Here is a 16,547-nt window from a genome sequence, read left to right on the forward strand (position 1 = left end):
CCCCTAAAGTTCTCCACACTGTTAAAAATCTCAACTACAATTTTCAAAAGACCCATCAAGATTTCTCAGTGATTTCAACCCCAGCCCACATGGCGCGGTAGATTTCGATTCGCGAGAAGTATCGCAAATGGAGACACCCTCTAACTTATTCAAACGCGCAGAAGGCTGGCCACACGACCGACCATAGGTGAACACGGCATTCGAGTGGGTGGAAAGGGTGCAACTGGGTGAACCAGTCACCAATGGCGAGTCCACGACAACTCAGGTTACGTGGAACGTCGTCGATTTACCTAATACTGCTGTAATTCTCCTGGAGAGGGGTGAGTTTATAGTATTTTCACCGGCACAAAATGGTGCTACACGAACTTTACGTTTCTTCTTTTTCTTTCGTGTACAGAAAGTTATTTTTGGAATATTTTTTTTATAAAAGTTGATGTCCTATACGATTAAAGTTAGGTGAAACGGAAATAAGTTGAACGCGTTCGTACAAGAGATGGTTTAATGGCGATGGAAATAGGATAGGTAAAGGAGTAACTCAGGTAAATGCTGTAGTGTAAAGACAGCGTACACAATATTATTAGTCGCTATCTTTATCACGGTGCACCACAAAGGGGGGTGAGTTACGACAAATTGTCGTTTTATTCCACGACATGGCGAAATATTGATGAGCCACGAACGACCCTCACCAAGTTTCAGCCGATCGAGGACGAGAAACAACAATTCCCTATCAATTCGATAGGGAATTGTTCGCAATTCGAATCTGCGCGAATAAAATTATTCCTAGTAAAATGTATATATGTTTTACGATATGTTAGACGAGCAAGACAAACTGCTCGTAGGCTATTAAATTATTAAACCTCGAAGTAGAAGACCGCGGAAAAGTTTGCGAGTCCTTGTCCCATAAAATGCTGAAAAATTACCCGTTACTCGTCAGTTAGTGCAAACTCGACATCAGAAATAGGGGTCGCGTCACGATGGCGTCCAGGGTGTTTTTCGGGGTTCCATGGGGAGGCGGTCGTTTTTCTATTGGCGCTCACCTAGCCAGCGGTTTTTAGCTGAGCTGCCCCGAAGAAAAGAGCCCTTGTACACGCCGCCAACACAAAATGTTTCGCACCGATGCACGAGCACACCCTCCTCCGGAGGAGAGAGAAAAAAAGCGTGGATTATAATGGAAACGACCCCCTCTCTCCATCCTATTACCCAGTGCGTGTTCCACCCCCCTGAACAGCACGCGTGTACCATCGAGAATTTCCGAAATATATACGTACATCCCTATTGTCGGTCGAAGAATGGCTGGAATTCTCCTCGTCTTCCTCCATCTTTCATGGTTTTTCACAGAGAACCTTCGTAGATCGTGTTTCCGTGATTCTTCGAGCTACTACCCTCTGGTCGGTTGTTGACACGGTTTTTCTTTTCTTCGCGTGTCGATGGAACGATTTTTCGTATCCGGATTCACGGGAATTCCAGTGAAATTCTTGAACAGTGCACCAGATGATACGGTGATAGGATACCTTCTGTTTGTCGACACGAAGATGTAACTTCTCGGTGAAACGAGGTAAGTCCTGACCAGTAGACTAAAAACTTTTAAGAAATTCGCCTTTCTACTACGAGGATTCTTTACCGAAACTTTATTACAACTTTTGAAAGTTGTATGTAACTGAAAATGTATGTCGACGGTGTACAAGATTACTCTAAATTCTTGAACTTACGATTACAAAATATCTTCGAAACGATTCTTCGATAATCGATTTTCAATTCGAGGCAGAAGAACTCGCGAGCGGAACGAATCGTTCCCGTTTGCCTTCCTACTTAATAACTCTTTCCTCCGGCGAGCATATCGAAAGAGAGGAGAAAAATGGCCGTTAGTGCAAGAGATAGAAGATAAGTCGCGGCTCATATCGGCCTTATTCGAGGCCGGGAATCATGCAAATTTCACGGAGCGGATTATAACGAAGCGGAGCCAGGATCCGCGTGGATCCGGTGGCCGATAAAGAGAACACGGTTAACGAGTTATGATCGAATAATGATAAATTCCTCTTACCAGCTACCAGCTGCTCGTTGAATCGTTAAGCTTGGCCAGCAGCGTTCCACCTCGGAGTCGACTGTTTCGAGCTTTTTCTTCGGCACGAGCATCGCGATTAATGTCTTCATGAGCCATCCAATGATACTCTCCAGCAGCGAAACGTTGCCATTTTCGTTTCTCTCGCTCGGTTCTCCTTCGCAAAGTTCCATCGAAAGGCTGCGAACTATGAAAATTATCCCCGTCAATTTTTCGCTCTGCTTTCGATTCTTTTGAACGTCGAAACAAAAAAATGTCAGGTCGCTCCTCATCAAATGACAGATTATGAAAGATAGAAAGTATCACCTAATTCGACGATGTAGAAGAATTCGAAAATATCATGTATCGACGCTAATTTAAAGATTACCGTATCAAATTTTATGCGTTTCGAAATGGATCATTCGATATGCAACGACGTAACGATATCATTGAAACTTTCACGATGCTTGCTTGTAATTTCATCAGGGATCGGAGGAGCGCTATACCATTAATTATAAGTAATTGGCTAGAACTTTGTAAAACGTTGATGGTGTTGATAAGTGGATAAAGTATCGTTCGTAATAATCACCTCGTACAGCTCAGTCACTCGCTCTTCTTACATAAGATTCTAACATTCCAGACACGGTGGTTAATTGCCGAGTTATTAAAATTCTTAATTCTGCAACATTTTGTCGAAACGTGTAAAAAACGAAAAGGTGGCAACTCGAGTGTTCGAGTAAAAGAAGTTCCATAAACGGAAAGAAGAAAACAATGCGAGATTTGTAGGTTCGCGTAATTTTACGTGGAACAACTCGTGTAACGTGGTGACATGTAAACCCCCGCCTCCTCGTCGCTACTGGAAATGGCCCCTTATTATTCGAAGCACTCCCACCACGGTACGACCGGTAAACCGCGGCTCGCCATTACGAAACCGCGTTTCCACGGCTGTTCTTCGACGTCTGTTATTAATTCTGCTTCGACCCTGATGACGTGCCTTATGTTATAAATGCATGTCAGAGTCAGGCGATTGGCGTGGGAGAGGAGGTACCGGTGAAATCGTCGGCGAATTTCATCGCTAAAATATTCGTCTTAAATTAAAATCGACGACCTAGGGTTCTAGAGATTAGAAACACGGGATGGAGTTTGATTAGGCAACTTTTATAAAAAAAAAGTTAACCGTCGGTTGACGAACGCGTGGCAAACAAGTCGTTTCATGAATAATAAGGATGATAGCAACAATAGGGTGCAATTACAGCAGGAATAACCGGGCTGTCGCAATCCTCGCAGAAGGGCCGACCGAACAAAGAGACTGGGAGTCCCGAATTTCGCAACGCCGCGAAACGTGACGCGGCAAAGGGACATCGGTTTGCGCTTTCCGGCCACTAACAGGCCTGTCGAGAGGGATGGGACGAGCAGGGAGGAAGAAGATTTAAGCAGAAGCTTGTGTGGACAAGCCAGAAAATTAGCGACATCCGCATTCAGCGCTAAATCGTTCCCCGTGTTCTCCTCTTCCTATTGTCGCTAGCTCCTCGACTGTGAAACTTTTGTTAAGGCCTCGCTCGAGGGTTTTCCGCGGTATCTCGTATTTCCCTGGGCCTGGCTAAATTTTCCCCGACCATCGTCCTCGTAAATCGATGTATCGTCGGTTCGATCGCTCTTAACCTTTACTCGAGCAACGTTCGTCAGCGGTCCTACGAAATTTTCTGTAACGACAAAATATCAGACGGATTGAAGTTTAGCCGGAGGTCGTCGGCTTTCGACTGTTCCGTTATTTTTCTATTATTATTGCAACGGTGGCTGGCGTTGGCGGCGCTGAAGATTGTACGTCGGAGAAAGGCGCGGCCTTTTTTATTTCAGCATTTTCCTTTTGTACCGGACCCAGAGAGTCGAAGGGACGGAAACGTGGCAAAGAATTCCGCGGCTAGGCAGAGAAGAGGAGCGGTGGCGGCAAGGACGGGCTTCCAGAATTCGTAAACCGGCATGAGAACCCGCGGAATGCTTTCACATAAAGACGCAACCCCATAAGACTTCATCCCCCTTTATGCGGAACGTTCTCGCCCCCAAAAAGCGCGTCCCACCGACCACCACTAACTTCGCCTGTACGTGTGCGTGTGGTAGAACGTACAGCTCAGCTACGGGATCGATGTTTCCTCCTTCATCGGGGAGTGTAGCTCGTGCGTAAAAACCAACCCCTAAGATCCACCCTAGCTACCCGTTTTCTTCGCTGAGAGAACGAGCACCGAGGAAAAGAAAGGAAAAAGACACGCTGATTATTTAATAACGAAACTCGCTTAAGTTACGGCATAAATCACCACCGCCGATCCATGCCATTATGCCTCGTACGATTTTAATCTACTCTTATTATGTTTGTACAAACGTAACATCGATCCTCGTCGGAACACTTCTTTCTTTCCCGTCATAATTGGAAGTGGATAGTTTGAAACATCGGTAAATGACCATACACTGAAAACGTAAGCCTCAAAGTTCAAGGACAAACAAAATTCTTTGTACTTTTATCTAGGTTCGGTATATTTTCATGCTTATTGAATCATCGTTCGCGAAGACGATCGTTTTATCCCAAGATCCCTAGAAATTCGCTTTCGTGGCGGAGCCGAGGGACCGAAAACATTCTTCGAGCTTTTGTCCGTTTCCGATGCGCCTCCCTACCTCGGTTAGGGGTGGCTTTTATCCTTGGGCGGGGTATACAGTGAGTCACGATAATATTCGCACTACCCCTACCAAGGCACCTTCGTTCATTTCGAACGATCGGAGCTGTTTTCGCACGAACACGATGGAGGCGCCACCGACAGGGGGCCTCGGTTCAATTATCAGGGATATTTTACTGCAAAATTTATGGTGTCGGTTTCGTGGTAGATCAAGGCAATGAAATTAACACCCACACTACTGGAAATAGTTACTAAAGTTCCGGAAGGACATTTTTGAAGCAAATAAAAATCTTCTGACTGTACAGAAGAGTCGAGAAGTTTCCAAGCAATTACGTTTGAGTCCTTTAGCACCGAGTTCCGTAGTTACAAAAATTAATTGGAGCAGCTCGCATGTCGCTCGTGACTGTCGGATATGACGTTAATAACAAAATAACTAATCGGATCGCACAGACTGCAACACAGTAGGATTAATAGTATAATACTAGACTCGGTACGAACGGACTTAGCTTGGTCCTCTCAGTGATCCATCGCGGACAACATTTGTCAAGCAACGTTTCGGTCTACAGAAGAGAAATATAAAGCAAATCCAGACAATAAAAAATTCGTCGGTGTAAAGGCTTCCGGAGCAGAGGCGAAACAGCGTTAACATTAACTTGGACCAAGCTTGTTTGGAAACGAAACGAGTTCGACATAATATGAAACGTAGGAAACGAAAAGAGAATAGAGCAGAGGGTAAATTCGGATTGTCGGTATTCGAAAGGCGAGGGTTAACAAGATGCCGATTAATCGGCAGGGAGCGGGCAAAGAGGAGCCGACCAGCCAAGTTTTCCCGGCGTCCGAATGGTCCAGATAGTCACGGGGATGGCTCCTCTTTCTATCCAGGTCCGTTCTTTTTATTCCCTCGTGGCTGTCAGGAGCGCTGTTGGCCATGGCGCCACCATACGCGGTGCAGCAACTCGACGGAGCAACGGAGAGAGAGAAGGAGCGCTGGGAGCCGGCGTTGCGTCGAGAACGGACGAAAGTGCACGCTTGCTGGTCGTTTTTTAAAAATAAAATGGCGGCCGTGCCGAGCGACGTTGCAGGGGACGAAGAAAAGGGTGAAGAAGAAGGGGAGAACTGCGGCAGGCGGAGAAGGAGCAAAGGAGAGAAGGGAGAGCCGAGAGAGGACCACCGGAGAGCCGTTCTGCGATTAGACTTACAAAACAAACGGCCCGCCGGTCCGGACCACGCAGACCAATGGCGTAGCACACCGATCCCGACAAGGGACACGAGATAATTGGATCAAGACCCAGCGAGAGAGCGCCTCGTAATTTTCGATCGGACCAAGGTTGACGACCTTGACTCCCAGCACGCACCGCTTCGATAACTTCGCGAATACGATGCTCCGGGATCTCTGCGATTCCAGTCAGAAGCAACGGAAGCTTTCCCCGGTCGTGATCGATCGGATTCTCCGCTCATCATTTCGCGGATCTAACCCTTCTCCGGATTTCCGAATCGACGAGTTTCCTCGACTCGTGTTTAAAAATTAGAGGGTTGCCGAAGAACCTACGAGTGGCATCGCACGAGACACCGAGAAAGGTGGACCTTTGAAACGGGAGCACACATATTTACCTCCCTCGAGTACTCCAATGATTACTTCCATTACGAAGTATTCCAAGAATTACTCCGAATGTTAAAAGTTACGTTCGAAACCGTAGATCTTGACCCGTACTCCGCAACGGTAGACCAAACCACCCCGAGACGCTCGAGCATAAGGTATGCTCTCGCAACAACGGCACACATTCCATCCCTCTGGTGGCCCAAATCGTCGTCTCTCGCGCGATTAAATCACGAAGAAAAAGAGGTCCACGATCGTTGGTCCGGGGATCGAACCAGAAGGTGGCTCTCCACGACGACGTTAACTCTAGGTGGTGCACACCAAAGAAGAGGGGTGGTGAAAAGAGAGGGAAGGAGAGAGTAGGGTGTCCACCTCCTAGAAACGCGTAGTAGCCTCTAGCCTCTATTGATCGAACTGCCCTGGGCTCCAGTGGAGTGGACTGGACACACCAGCGGCAACCCCTAACCTGACCATCTCGTAGGGTGGTTAGTGTATGCGCGCGTGTGTGTGCACACGAACCACGCCAGCCAAAAGACGGCCAAAACGATCCTCGAGGCTGGTCATCCCGGGGGTGGCGGGACACTTGGACGCGTGGCTCGAAAGCCACCCCCTCCTGCTTCCAAGAGTTCTCGCACACGATAGTCGAGTTCGTTCGGTTGTGTGCGGCCGAGTAACACGTACACCCACGGTTTTATTGGACCCAGCGGGTATTGAGCGAAGGTGATCGCCTGCTAGAAAGCGAAATATGAAATTCCACTGCACATCGCGCTCCAGACGTTTCCGCGACCAAGTTGCTTCGTGATTCGACATCGAACCGACTACCCGAACATCACCGGCTTCTCACATTTTCTGCCGTCGATTAAATGGGACATTGTAATTCTTAATATTCGTGCCCCGTAGACGAGCAGTCGAAGTTTCTTCAAATATGTTTAAAACTTTTCCGACGATTTCAATTGGTATCGATGCCTTGTTGCCTTGCCGACGTTTGCGTACACATTGCAGTTTACTTGTTCGGGGCACCCTTGACCCTGGAAAGTTATTACCGCTGCGTGTACAGTGAATCGACAAAATATTGCTACACCTATAATTGCATCATCTTCGAGAGAGCGCAAACTTTCTTTCTTCTCTTTCGAAGAGGTTCAAGGTTCTACCACTCTTCGAAAATCTGAATATAAAAGCATCGTCGAAGCGAAAAGACAGTCGATGCTCTTTCCTTCGCTACTAGAAAGTAGAATCAAGTGTTTTGTTTCGGACGAAACATGCTGTATCACAATGCATTCTTTATGCAACAAGGATCACGATAAATGGCAACACCGTTCGAACAAAGAGCAACGATCGGATCGACCCGAAGCGTGGACAAATTATGATCGCTGCCGATTTGTTGGTTCGACGTTGGTTAACCGGCTGAATTTCAATTGCACGCGCCGCTCGATTGAGCACGAAAAAGACAAACAAGCTGGTAATAACGCGGTTTGGAACCGATAGTTAATGGAACTGTCAACGATATCGCATTATAACTGGAATTGTCACGCGACAACCACTCTGCACGAACCACGGATTTTCAAGCAACCCTCCGCCACCCTCCACTTCGGTGAAATCGATCGTACGATTAATCGACGACAAGGCAGATAGAAAAAAAGTTCCCTGTTTGTCGCGTGATCGCGAATTTTCCTCTTTTGCCCTCGCCGAGAGAAACGCGAGGGCTCCCTCGAAGCTTTCGAGTAAACCTTCGAGGAACGCGAGTTTGTTTTGCCATTGCCCTGGGAAAAAAACGTGACTAAGCATTGTTTGCACGGTCGTTCTTGAGTGGCTCCTTCGTTCTCTTATCCTTGGAAAGCCTATTTTATTTTTGCTGTATTTTCATCCTTGATTTTCAAATTCGTTTATTTTTTCCACTTGACGGACTGCTTTGAAGAAAAGGGTTGGAGATTCTCTGAATAGGTTATGTTAGCTCGGCCGAGCGAGAAAGGATTGTTTAGTTGAAAAGTTGATGTACCAAAGCACCTTGCTTGCACCTTTTGTACGAAGCATCGTCTTCTAATGCACGATCAAAAGAATAATCGTAGCTCTAGTGGTTAAGAACGAACGGGACCAAAGTAGCCCACAGGATGAAGAGGAATATAATAAGTAATAAATCGGGCGAATCTAAGAAATCTCGAAACGAAGTCTTGACGGGCTATGGAACGGTCGACAGGAATTCCGGTGACTTTCTATTCAAATATTATCGGTCGCAGTCACGACACGCGAATCACGACCACTGGAATAGTTCATTATGGACAGTTGTATGGTAGCGGTTGCTGCACCGGAGGCGATCTATTTGCCCGTGGATACCGGTTCCCCGATATCTTACGACTCGGATAATCGGTCCGGATCACGAGCGTGTCTGTACAGATTAAAGGAGTGTTCCCCTGTCGTTGATCTTGTTATTGTTTAATACCGGAGGCTGGGAAACAACGGCGGTAGTCAACTTCTATTCCTCGATATCGGTGTATCGTTTATCGAACAACAAAGAGAACCGTCGTTATTATCATCCATCGTAATCGAACAACTATTAAATCATTTTGGAAATTTTAAGCGCTATGCTTAACGCAAAACCACCCGAACGCAAAAGCGTTGAAAGAACGCGAGTAGAGAGACTTTGAAATATTCAAGCGGAAGCACGATAAACTCTTTATAACGTTATCGTGGAAAAAAGCGTCGAGACTGGCAGAAATTTTATGATCTGAAAGCTTTCGAAAACAAGCAACCAAACCATTATCGAATTCGCTTGGCGCGGTCACGATGCACGCGCACAAAGTGCATCCACGACATCAAGTAAACAAGGTTGCAGCTCGTACGAAGTTAGCCGTGCACAGGTATATCGGGAAAATTCAGACCACCTTGCCATTATCGTTCAACTCCATTGTCTCGTCGACGTTATCGAATTACGCGACAGATCGATTCGCAGAACTTACCAACGATTAATTATATTTACAAAGTATTATAAAAATGATTTTAACAATTGATTGTTATTCCTATACATTGTAAAAATGTTACCAGTACAGCATACGTATTATACATAGAACGAATCGACTCATCGATCTTCGTTCCGAGAAAAAAAATAAAAAGATACATCGGTAGATCCCGGTGTCGCGTCCATTTCTCTTGGCAATTTCTCGAAGGGAAAGTGACGTTATTCAACAGCCCCAAAGAGTACATGAAATACGCGCAGGGTGAGGTATATGCGTCTACGTCCCCGTATCCGAGGGACGATTTTCGCCGTATCCGTACTTACGTACCGCGGCGCTCTGTCCAAAGGAATGGAAGATGCTAGGCGTCCCTTCGAGGCGCCGTTCCCGTCATCTATCACCGGTTGCTACTCACCCCCTTAACGTCGCGAGCAACAGAGACGTTGCTGGGAGGAGGCGTCGAGCCACGGGCTCGTAAGTCAACAGGACGGTAGTTATCAGAGCGTGGAGGACAGAGTCCGAGGAAGCTGCTGCGACTCTTGGACGTTTTACTGAACCGTGAAAGTCGAGGATGAAATTAGGGATCTCGTGCTTTTTATGCGCTGTTGACATTTCGACGACGCTGAATGCGTCGCGTTGTAGATATCGAAAATCCACGACTCCTCGAACACGCTAGTGTCACAATTTCACAAATATATCGACAAAATCGTACAAAAATATAATAATTTTCGAGATCACCCCTGTGAAAATGGAACTTTTCCAGAGCGTTTCTTTCTCACAGAGTGGAACGAGGTCATTGAGAGTGACAGAAACATTCGGGAGGGTTATTTTCTTGGGTTCAAAACGAAATCAATTAGTTACTTTCTGCGGTTGGCTTTGCCGATGACGTCCGTATTGCAACAGTGGCCAACCATTCGTAAAATTTAAATAATCGCTGTTTCGAAAGCATACAATCCCCAAAGTTCATCTCCATTTTCCATCAAGTACAATTTTCAATTTACATTTCACGATAATTTCTTTAAAAAAATTTAACAATTTCGCTTGTATCCCGTTTTTCAACAAAAGAGCAATTATCATAACTCGATCTCGGATGTTCAAAGTGTTCCCGATTCCAAATTATCGGCTTGTTTCTTCCGCACGTTAACTCGCTTCCCGCCGCTTTATCTCGCCTCCTGCCCACCTCTCCACGCTACCTCTCTCTTTCTTTCTTCCTTTTCGTTAAGGCCCCATAGCTCGATCGTTTGGGGTCTCGAAGACGTCGTCGGTCCTAATCACGTAAAAAGCACCCGGGGACACGCATTTCATTTGCTGCTTCTGTTGAACCTTGTTCTTCTTTATGTCTTACCCGACAGCAACCCTCTTTTGGTATGGGGGTTACCGTATATGTTTCGAGAATATTTCTCCCCATCCGTGAACAAAATTTCGTGATAATGGAATTTACGTTCCGTACCGAATGCATTACGAGCGACCCACATTGTTCGTCGAAAACATAGCAATCGAATCGTTAATTAGATCGTAGATAGTAAAGCATCCGACACGAACAAGCTAACGATGATCTCGCTAGCATCGAAAAGTATCGAAATCCAAATAGAACAGAATGTACCTTGTTTACCCACCCTACTTTACCCTAACGGTCTACCCTAATTCCTCGTTCATCCCTAGCTCACGCGAATCCTGTCCAGAGCAACAAACAGCTCAATCAAGAAACCGTAAACAGCCGAAACGGAGGATGAGGATCAAGATCAGTCCCGAGGGGTAAAAAAATCATCTGACCCAATCTCGACCAATCCGGCGTCGACGAGCAGTCCTTCACCGAACGATTGTCCCGCAAAAATCGACAGTGACACAGATTCTATAAATCCCTGTGGAAGGAGCAGCCTGACGATTCGAAGAACCGGCTCTCGCATTCCTGGACATTTTTTGCCGGCCATAGGAACGAATTAAAGGATAACGCGACGCGACGAATCCTTTCTACAGGGATCCTTTTTCTTGGGTCAGATCTACGGCTGGTTGGCCATAGACTCGTACAATACCATTGTCGGAGTCCCGAAGAACAGAAGGAGGATGCACCGAGCCAGACAGTCGTAGAAACCATTTCGCGGACGGTTGATAGCAGCACAATAAACGAGCGGTAACCAAGCGGACAGGCACAAGTAGCGAGAAGGTTTAAGCGGCAGGATCTGTTTAACGGGATGATCCGTGCGGAAAAGAAAGGATCGCGGACAACGTCGATCATTTTCCCAGCATTTCAGGCCTAATTTCCCCCCGACAAAGAGGACCCGATGCAAGCTTATCCATCATGGGATAGCATGCTAAAAGCAAACCCGAACGTTATTTAAATAAAATATTTCGAAACTCGCACGAATAAAATATACGAAATCGAAAGATTAGTAATTTGTAGAGTTCGCATGAAAAATATAATATTCTCGCCATCACGCACAAAATTTATTTCACAAAGGTTATAAACAATTCTTTTCTCTACTTACCTAGCGATACTTTTTCTTCCCGACGAGTCTCCCGCGTTCGAATATCTTCAGCTCGGCCTTCTCGAGCGGATCACGGGCTTCCCTCTTCCTATTTCCTTCCCGGAGGACTCTGTTCGAAGATCGGCTCTCCTTTGATGCTCCTATCGCGTCCTCTTTGTCTTCAGCCCACTCGTTCTTCGCTTCTAACCCTTTCTACCTTCCACTTCTGTCTCGTGTGCCCCTCTGTCGTTCGTTTTTCTGTGTCGCGCGTGCGTTCCCGATGATTATGGTGATGCCGTGTCCTCGTGCGTGAGCTTCTTTATGGTTGATTGGCTCGACACTGGACGTATATTGCGCGAACGGCTCGACAACGGCACCGCCGCGATAAACCGCAATCCGGATCGACTACAGGCGTACGTTTCAACGAAACGATTATAACAATTCCAAGTTGCGGAATTTCAGTTTTTCGAAGCGATTAGTACGACACGTTTTAATAGTTTAAACGTTGATTGCTTATTCGAATAATTCGAATCTTTGTCGCACGGTTCGGAGCATCCCGAGCTACGAACAACGCTCTATTCGGCCGAAATATCCGAGAACATTGGAAAAGAGAGGAGCTCTTTCTTCGGGAATCTCTGCTAATTCCTCTTCCGAAAGTTACACGGATGATCCGTCGGAACACGGACAATCGCGATGCACGAGAGATTCGAAATTCCAACAACAAGGTCGGCTTCGAACCGAGGACTGTTTAGGCCCACAATAGTAACAGATACGTTTAATCCAATTGTCGCGGAATGGATCCCTCGGCCAGTGCCGACAATGACGAAGCAGTACCCGAGGCGGAGCGTGACAATGTCGAGAAATATTGGATAAGCGTGACGAGCCAGACCCCTCGGCCAGGTAGACAGACGACACGCTTAACCAATTTCGGGCTAGAATGGGGTCTAAATTTGCTTAAAATTAGGCCTTCTTAAGCGCCTGTTTTGCTCGAGTACTCGCTAGATGACCGTCTTTTGCTCGCCATTGTCACGAAGACCACTCGAAACTTCTCTTTGTGACGAGTGGACCGCCGAGAAAACGGATAAATCGAATTTGAAACGTTGAAAGATCCTTTTCGACGGAAGAACATTTTTCTATCTTGTTTCCTTTGTGGTCTCGTTTAGCGTGTTTCGAACCGTACGAGCAACAAAGCTAGATTTGCGACCGACGATTCGCGGATTTAACCGCCTGAATGGATGGCGTTCGATGGAAAACTATCAACGCGTCTTCGGACAGTCGACGAAGGCATCGCCGAAGGAATGTAGGAACTGGCAGGCTGATCGTACGCGGAAACCTCTGGCCTTCACAGTGTCGAGGATATTCGGTGTTTTTAACAATTTTTAGGGATCGAGCGAGCAATATTCTAAAATCATCTATCGAGACATTCGGTGCTTCCCCAAAAAAGCAGCGCGGTGTTGGTCCTCGTCGAACAGGAGACCGGACCCCGATCAACGATCGCGTCGATTTATTCCGTCAGAACGACGAGCTGGCTGCCCTTTGTTCTCGGTGACTTACATCGATAATCCCGCTCGGTCCCGACACGGTGGCCCCTCCCGCGTCCCTCTGTGTCTCGTGGCGCAATATCTCGACGGCGAGGCTCGCACGCATAAAGGCAGCAACGGCCCCGCTGGGTCCAGACTCGGTGAAACCGGCGCTTGCTCTCCTCTCGGTCTCTCCCGGTCTCTCCCGGTTCACCGCCCCCTCGCTGCCCGTCCGTGGCTAACAAGAGGATTCACCATTCACCTGTCACCGGGTCCGAGGGCGGTTAGTTATAGTTTATTTATCGTTTCCACGTAGGCTGGTGTTTGAAATACGTTTACACCGCTCGTATGTTCACCCTTTCTTTCGGTGTGGGTATGGCGCCGGCGTGTGTGGTCCGGCGCATACCAGCCACACGCGGACGAACAACTATTGTCCGGTCGTGGCGCAGCGTACACCGGTGCAACTCGCGGACAGTTGCAAGCCGCGCGGCCCGCCGAGAGATGTCTTAAGCAGATTGGCCGGGACGCGCATGAACCGACCGCCGTGCAATCGCGCTGCTGCTACGCACGCCTGTTTTTTTTTTCGCCGTTTTCCTTTTTGCGTGCAGTACACTTACGGAAAGTCGCTTCTGCGAACATTTCGACTAGCTACCTTTCGGATTAGGGCTCTGGCGCGTCCGCTTCGTTACGGATCCGCTCGATTCGTTCGCGACCGAAAGCGACAGTGCCGAACTCTGACACGGTAATGTTCAGCTACGCGTTATCGAACATCCATTAGCTTCGATCGCCGAGACACGTTCCCGCTGTCGAGAGTTCTCGGCGATGGTCGAGCTCCTGTCGAAGCCTTTATCGGTCGGCAAGGAAACTTTCCACCCTCGTTTACCGAAATAATTAACGTTCGAAGAAAGGTAAAAGTATTAACGGGACGCGAACATTAGGGTTATCCGATGAGCAGATCTCCGTGTAGACAAGGGACGGCTCGGTATCGGTTATTTTCAAGCTTGTCCTAGTCTTACACCCAGGAAAGGGTAGTTTCTTGGGGCCAGGAGGGGGTGGCCCGTCTACCTGGATATCATAGGCGAACGTTTGACACGTGATGACAGCTCGTGGCGCCACCAACCCCCTGGAGTTGCCGGCTCCGCAGGGGTTCTACCTCGAGTCGAAAGATTCTTTTGTTTCAGGCTCATTAACGTGTTGCCAAACCCTCGTCGTCGTACCTTCGAGGAGCGTCCTGGTCCGTCAACGACCTGGTCGAGAGCCATGCGTCACGACTGCTCCCTGCTGGATGCTTCTAACGGTCGAGGGGATCGAGAGACAGAGTGTGGCGCTTTCGTGGAGAATAAATTTTTCCTCGGGAAATTCCGTAAAATCGTAAAGGACCGCAAACGATCGATCGGTAAGTTCCGTCGTTCGCTCTCCGTTCGGTACCTATAGGCCTCGCTTATCTTTGTCTCGACGAGTTAGTTTTACGTTTCACGTCGCACAGCAGGGGCTTGTGCCGTGGTTTCGCTCGCGGCGAGCTACAAGGTAGATCGTGTTGGAGGAAATTAGTGGTCTCGTACAGAGTAGATCTACGCGAGTTCGGCCGATAGAGCTAATATCTTGATCTTACAAGGGGAGCTGGACGAACGGTTTTTCGGTCGTTCGTTAGTTCGATTTTAAAGAACCGAGGGATGAAGACCGTTCGAAACGACCGCGCGGCAATCATTCGCCGACACCGAGGATCGCGAGAAGGTGGCGCGATCGCTCAACCGCGAGGCTGACTCTGATCGTTTTTTGCCTGTTGCTGAAAGAATCGCTCCGTGTTGTCGCGTTTCACCGGACGATTCACGAGACGCTGCGGCGTTGTCGATTACCCGACAGAAGGGACAGAAGGAGCCGGCCGACTCTCATCAGCTCGCCGAGCTCGGCTCATCAGCGTAACTTCGACTGTCAGCCGAGACAACCCGCCGGTTGAAGTGTTTATCGGCGCTGGTCCCCGACCGAACACGCCGCCGTTACAAGCGCCGGTTCGTGTCCGTCGTGTCGTACCGGCAAATCACCGAATCGACCGCAGGACGCCGTGGAATCCGCAGCATTCGGCAGCGGGACTCTGGCATCGGGGGATCGCCGCGACTACCGGCCGTTCAAAAGACTGGAATTGCGGTCGTGGCGTGCTCCAGACCGGGCCAACCTGCGGTTCGCATCGATCTCGTCCTCTCGCTATTTCGCGTGGAATCGAGATCCGCCGAACCGTTTGATCGTTCGGGACGGTTCTCGATAAACGGTCAACGGGAACCGTCCTCTTCCTCTTCTTCTTCTTCGCTGACGCTGCTTCGATCGGCATTTTCTACGGAACGTACTAAGAAACTCGTGCGTCGCGGAGTAGTTTTATGCCGCTCCAAACGGCACAGATTATTCGACTTTGCTGTTAGACTTTTAGTGATCGTGAACGTTCGATTAATTTATTTAAAAACATAAAACCAGCAGCACGCGTAACAGAGCGATGCAGCGACACAGATGGACGAAGAACACGATCCCGGAACCTATTGCCGCGAAACGGCGTCGATCTCGATCCAGGAATGGAAAAGCAGTCCGCTTCTTTAGGTGGTCCAATAATAAGACAATAAGTTAGGCGTAGCGGACTCCTCGAGAGCCGGTTGATATCAGTGTGGGATCGAAATGCGGCATAGAAGAGACGCGTATACGCTAGCGAGCGAGCGAGCGAGCCAAGAGTTAGGAAGAGGAAGAGAGAGGAAGGAGCGACCGATCCGTAGGAACCCATGCCGGACGAAAGCAAGTGGTATGCCCGGAGTGGCGCCAGAAGTCTTTCCTCGTCCTTCTAGCTCCCTTGGTCGGTCCATAGTCATCTTCGTCGCACCCTGGGCTATTATCCTCGAGCCGGAGGACCGCTATCTCCCTTGGCGTCCCTCTCGAAACGGCGTCGATCCAATTCTCTCCGCGCAGCCTGCCGGGAGAGCTGTGGGTTTCGACCACGGGGGAACAGAAATTAATAATCTCTCGGCGAAGAAGCGCGCTTCGTTCTCTCTTTCTTCGTTTCTCCTGTTCGACTCTAACTGGTTGCATTCCACTCGTTAAGCAAGGGAATCCGCGTGAACGGCGTTGTGGATTCCGATTCTTATGTAGTCGGCGTCAGTTCCCATCAAGACTGACTAATTAAAGAGGACTCGTCGTGAAAGGAGGCTCGACGAGCCGGACTTTCGACTGGTGTATTAATGGGATACCGATGTCACGATCTTTATGACCCGGACGATCTATCGAACGGCTCTTTATGCATAATAACATCGACCACTTGTTTATTCGTACGACTAGG

At 48.2% G+C, this 16,547-nt stretch overlaps 1 long non-coding RNA gene across 1 annotated transcript; it reads right to left on the minus strand.

The window, feature by feature from the left end:
* Positions 1–278: 278 nt before the first annotated feature.
* Positions 279–13,969, minus strand: LOC143265873 (uncharacterized). Its single transcript, XR_013040645.1, has 3 exons — positions 11,736–13,969; positions 2,042–2,246; positions 279–1,474 (listed from the first exon to the last, which is right to left on the minus strand). It is a non-coding gene; the product is annotated as an uncharacterized LOC143265873 (long non-coding RNA).
* Between the last annotated feature and the right edge of the window lie 2,578 nt (positions 13,970–16,547).

This window comes from Megachile rotundata, chromosome 15 (assembly GCF_050947335.1).
Source record: "Megachile rotundata isolate GNS110a chromosome 15, iyMegRotu1, whole genome shotgun sequence".
NCBI lineage: Eukaryota > Metazoa > Arthropoda > Insecta > Hymenoptera > Megachilidae > Megachile > Megachile rotundata.